The sequence below is a fragment of the Octopus bimaculoides genome, chromosome 2 (assembly GCF_001194135.2).
Source record: "Octopus bimaculoides isolate UCB-OBI-ISO-001 chromosome 2, ASM119413v2, whole genome shotgun sequence".
NCBI lineage: Eukaryota > Metazoa > Mollusca > Cephalopoda > Octopoda > Octopodidae > Octopus > Octopus bimaculoides.
Genome location: NC_068982.1, coordinates 103,951,682 through 103,957,784, shown reverse-complemented (window position 1 = coordinate 103,957,784; position 6,103 = coordinate 103,951,682). Strand labels below are relative to the sequence as shown.

General features: G+C 32.7%; 1 long non-coding RNA gene across 1 annotated transcript in view; it reads left to right on the top strand.

The window, feature by feature from the left end:
• Nucleotides 1–326: 326 nt before the first annotated feature.
• Nucleotides 327–6,103, top strand: part of LOC128247115 (uncharacterized) — a 12,155-nt gene continuing 6,378 nt past the window's right edge. The window contains exons 1-2 of the long non-coding RNA XR_008263535.1: nucleotides 327–381; nucleotides 3,791–3,847. This is a non-coding gene — a long non-coding RNA (uncharacterized LOC128247115). The remainder of the gene's footprint in view (nucleotides 382–3,790; nucleotides 3,848–6,103) is intronic.

Here is a 6,103-nt window from a genome sequence, read left to right as displayed (position 1 = left end):
AAAATCACACACGCACACACACACACACACACACACACACACACACATATATATATATAACAAAACGTAAACAAACAAACAAAGTTTGCTTTTAGAAGCGTTGAGATGTCTTAGAAAGTTAAAGAAGTGGACAAAGTTTCAGCCAGCTAAGCCATCGTCGGAGTGTAATGCATTACAGTTAGTCTTGCTTTTATATAATCTCTGTTGAGTTAAAATATTCCATGTATGTGTGAGATTCAGTGGGGTGGAAATTAGGTTTTTATGGTTGTTGTTGTGGAGAGGTGTTTTGAAGAAATTTTAATTGATTAAACTTTATTTATTTTATAGACAAAAAGCACCTTAAGCTTCAAAGATGACGTTGAGAACAAAAGACCTGAAAGGGTAAGTATTTTGAAGATATTTATCAGGTTTGTAAGCAAATAAGCACATATACATACTCTATACACACATACATACATAGATACATACATACATTCATTCATTCATTCATACATACATACATACACACACACACACACACACATACATACATTCATATTATTGTAACGTAGTTACCCATTGCCAATTATTGTGGTATCCCCACTATTTATGACGATACTTGTTTACATGATAACCGTGTAGTAATAATAAATTATTTAATGAAGCAGGGGAACAACAATGTAACAATCCAATAATCTCTCCACGAACTATGCACGAACCAACAAATGATATTCTGACAAGCTACCAAACAACACCTTACGACTTCCTGCAATTAATGCCTACTCTGTTTGTCTCTCACTCAGACTGCTACTATTCATAGTCGTTTGGTCAAGTCTATTCTCGCAGGGGGTGTCATGACTTGCCACAACATCTTCCCTTTTGAGATTTCAACTTCCATAGGAAACGAAATTTATTTTATTTTTATTTTTTTCTCTCTTTTCAACACCTCTCTCTTTTTTGAAATTTTGCTTCCCTAGGGAGTTCAGTACCTTTTCTGCTTAGGAATTATTTCTAAATGTTCAGTTTGTTTACATTTTCTATTACTGCTCCTCCTAGGCTCAATCTCTTTTGGTGCTGGGACATCAAACATGTCATAAAACACTTCCATTGGAATTTCCTTCCTTTCTTCTGTATGTCTGATTTTTAATTGATTTAGGTGCCGTTTATGCTCCCCTCGTTGGCCTTTTATTAAATACATCATGTTTCCAATTCTTTTAGTCATTACACCATCCTGCCAACTCTCTTTACCATTCTTGTATACTATGAAACTAACTTTGTCTCCGACATCAAAATGTTTAGTTGAATTTTTTGCATTTTCACTATACATTTTTTCCTTTGGCAACAATTTATCGAGGATCAATTTAATCTTTCGAACATTAGCTCTGCAGGCAACTGATATTCGGATTAGGTTTTATTCTGTACATCCTTAAGAATTTAGTTAGCGTTTCACCATTTTCTAACTCATTCCTTGCTCTTTTTAGCGCTCGCTTGAAAGTATCTACGAATCGTTCTGCCCATTTAACCTCAGGTGGTAGGGTGGGGTAAATATGTGCTTGATTGCATTCACTTTGAAGAATTTCTTGAACTCGTATCTTGTAAATTGTGTTCCATTGTCTGGATATTAAGGTATCTGGAACACCGTATCGAGCAAAAGGTTTGTGCAGGAACTTTATTATTGCCTTCGAGATAGGTTAATTGCTTCTACATACCTCTGGCAATTCGGTAAAGCTATCAAGTAGTACGCGCCATTCACTGGTCCTGCATGGTCTATATGTACCCTGGACCACAGACTATCTGTCTCAGACCATGATTGGTACTTCACCGGTGGTACCTTGGCTGCTAGTGCACAACCCCTACATGATTTTAACAAATTTTGAGCATGGCTGTTGCCAGTACCGCCTAACTGGCTTTCATGCCGGTGGCACGTAAAAGCACCCACTACACTCTCAGAGTGGTTAGCATTAGGAAGGGCATCCAGCTGTAGAAACTATGCCAAATCAGATTGGAGCCTGGCATAGCCATCTGGTTCGCCAGTCCTCAGTCAAATCGTCCAACCTATGCTAGCATGGAAAGCGGACGTTAAACGATGATAATAATGATGATGATGATGATGATGATATAATGTACTGTTCCGTGATAGAAAATTCAACAACAAAAAAATACTCCACCTGATATTGACCTATTTGAAGTATTTATGGGGTCATATGATAGTGCTGACGTCTGTGATCTTGTGGGTTTATTTATATTAAACACATTGAAATATAGATACTCATCTCATGACGTTGGCCTATACCGTGACGATGGTCTGAATATTTCCCATGGGTGTGATGGTTACACCCTTGATAGATTTAGAAAGCAACTTAAAATTACTGTAGCTACTAATCTCTCTATAGTTGATTATTTAGATGTTTCCTTAGATCTAAACTCCTCCTCATATAAACCTTTCTATAAGCCTAATGAGAAACTTGCGTATATGCATGAATAGTCTTGTCACCATTCTGTGATATTTAAAAACCTGATAGCTAACATTAGTAACGAAGAGTGTAACTTCTCTTCTTCTAATGAAATTTTCGAGAAAGCTGTCCCCTATTATAACAATGCCCTTTACCAATAATGGTTTCATAGATAAATTAATATATAATCTCTCTAATAATAATCAAAATATTAATAATAGATCTACTGGCATCAAAGATAAAGTAATACATAACCACTCTAGTATTAATCAGAATAATAATAAGAAACCTAAAAATAGGACATGGAAAATTAGTTGGTCCACCCTCCCTTTTCCCTTTATATAAAAACTAACATACGTACAATTTTCAGCAACTCACAGATACAGGAAACTATTTAATAGGCGTTCTGTGAAATTATCATGTAGCTGCTTCCCCAATATGAAGAGTATCATTACACGTGGTCAATACCAAGAGCCTAAATCCAGTTGCAATTGTCACAACCCAGGATCTTGTCCTCTTGACCAACAATGTATGATTGAATCTATCATATATGAGGCAGAATTTACTACAACCCGAAATGATGATTCAACTGATAAGAAAACCTATACTGGATTATGTGAAGGTGAATTTAAAAATCGCTATACCAATCACATAGTCTCCTTCGACATAGGGACAAAAGTAAAGCATGTGACTAAATGGAAAGTAATTGAGAAATCCATACCTTATGTGAATGGATCGAATAAATGTAGGTTTTGTTGTGGTTGAAAGAGTGCAGATCCTCTTCAGATCTAAGATCTCTAACTCTCTATTGAACTCTGGGTCAGAAATTTTCAGTGGTTGCATGCATATGTATAAATACATTTTGAAGAATTGGAAAATTCCGCTTATTCCTGACTAACTTGATATCTTTCCAGCTTTATCATTTAAGGTCTAAGGCAGATATTTCTTTTACCTTGTTACTTTTTATTTTTTAAATTTTAGTTTTTGTGTTTTCGTTTTCCGTTTACTTTCTGCATTTTCTAAATGCTACTTTCTAAGTTTTTTTCGCGCTTCTTCTATTATTCATTTTTTTTTAGTTCATTATGATATGTAATTTGTGCCTCAAGAATATGTTTGTGTATTTCTGAACATATGAAATTATTAGTAGCACTTAAATACATGTATTGTGCCCTTTAAATAAATAATACATAATACATACATACATACATACATACATATTATGCATGCACTAAATATTTTAACAATTCCCAAAATATTTCAAGTTTTAACGTGTCTTTAAACTGTGCAATTTGAAACAATGAAATATATTGGCTATGCTCATGAAAGTAACTTTCTTTTTGTTTTTATCATATTTATAGATAAAAAGTGTCCCAAGTGTTGAAACAATGAAAATAGAAATGAAATTCTCTTCTTCGGTATTCCTTTATTTTAAATGTTTTGTTTTAGATTAGGAAGCATATCTTACTTATAATAAAATGCAATGTGTGGCTTGTCAGTCATGCTAGGAAAATCAGAGTAAAATAACAAACAGAGTGGAAGTGAGTGACAGTCAGAGAGGCTGAATGCATGCAGGTGAACTGTATTCAAATGTTTTGCTCTGAAGAAACTGGTATTTTAATCGAAATAAAACTGCAAATTTTTTTATTGTAAATTGTATTTAGTTTATCAGTTTCACATACACATATATGAGTATATGTATGAAATTAAATATCAGACTCTTTTGTTTTCAAAATATTGTCGTTCACATAACAAATTATATAAATGTCAAGTGAACAACAATATATATATACATATATATATATATATATATATATATATATATATATATACACTTTCATTATTTTGCTTTTGTTTTAGTCCATTTTTCCATGTTTGCCCTTTCTGATACAAGCCCTTATTTCCTTTTCCAGGTAAAGCATAATATATTTTACTGATTTTATCAATCTAAAATATATGAATAAACATACTCCCGCACACAGACATTCACACACATATATACATATGAACATGCATAGGCATATATAAATATACATGCATAAGTATGAAAGTATATATATATATATATATATATATATGTATATATATATATATATGAGAAAAGTAAGAAAATGGAGAAAGTGAAATGTAGACGTCAGTTTATTCAAAGATATTCAAATTCATGTAATGAAATTCCTGTCCTACCGCTGTTTCTATATCCAATTAGTTCAATTACAGAAATTAAATTAATTTAATTTAAATTTTCGTATTGAAACTGGTTAATTGGGTGTTTCATCAAGGAAGAATTTTCTCAAAAGGGAGTTTCATTTCAATGTGTTGGTTGACCAACGACTGACTCAGATGTGTGCGCTGTTTAAAAAAGAACCGTCATTTTTATAGAAAAGTCAGAACCAAAATCCTTCAAAGGGATGTTAAACATCCAAGTCTGCTGGTTCAGTCTAAGCAAAAAATATATAGAAGAACTATATATTCAGTATTATATAATCAATAAATAAAGTGTATGGAAAGGAAAAAATATATAGGTGTAGACAATCTTTAATACAAAGTTGGTACAGAGTAATAATACGAGTACTAATGAAAATACTTTTTGTGATTGCAGGGTTAAAAGTGAATGTTTACTTTAAAATTATTGTAAACCAAAGAATGTTGTTTACAGATGTAAGGTGATATCTGAGAGTAAAAGTTTCTTCTAGACAGGGGCTATGCAAAATTTTGTTAAGAAACGTGTCTCTAACCATATTTACTACTCTAATAATAGGAACAGGTCTTCTACCAGCCTCAGTAAATTTATTTAGGACTTAACAAGAAAAAGAATTTTTCTGTGGAGTGAGAGATTATGAGCAAGGCAACTGCTTATAAGCCTGGAAACTCCTTTCCCTTTCTCTGTTTAGAAGAATTATTTTTGATCTTATGTTCTAGGAGACGTCTCTTAAATGCTAAAATAAAGACTGATTTTTCATGTATTCATGCATGTAAATGGACTCTTAGAAACTACCATTAAATATATACTCATCATTCATGATAAGCATTCAAATGAATGACCATGGAATTGCACCTAGAAAGTTACCCTCCAAGGCACAAATCTGGGTACGGTTGTTTATGGAAGGCCAGCAGTCGCCCATGCATACCAGCCTCTCCTCTCCACACCACTGATGTTACCCAAGGGAAAGGCAAAGGTCAATACAGCTTGGCACCAGTGATGTTGCATAATATATATAATATAATGTAGTATATTAATCAAATAGTGTACATGGACGTTATATCTTCTATACGTGGCAATGTATTGGTATTTTACTATAAATACAATTAAGCACGTTTCTCATAACTATATCATTGAAATTCTTATAATAATTTATAAAACTAAATTTGAGATAAAACATATTATCTTAATAGTAATTACAACTTTAGTGTACTTAGTTTTAATTTAAATCTATACTATATATAAAACAGAGATGTGTGTGTAATCGCTTTTCACATGAAATCGACTTCCCCGAATGCTTCCATACTTGTAATGCATGAATAATTTGACCTCGGATAAATCTTAGGCTCTTCATTTGATTTTTTTAATTAAAAATAAATAATATTGCTTTATATTTAAGATTCACTTCTTTAAAAAGTTTCCTCAATGTCAACTTCCGGTATTGACGTAACAACCGCAAAAAGCTTCACTTTCT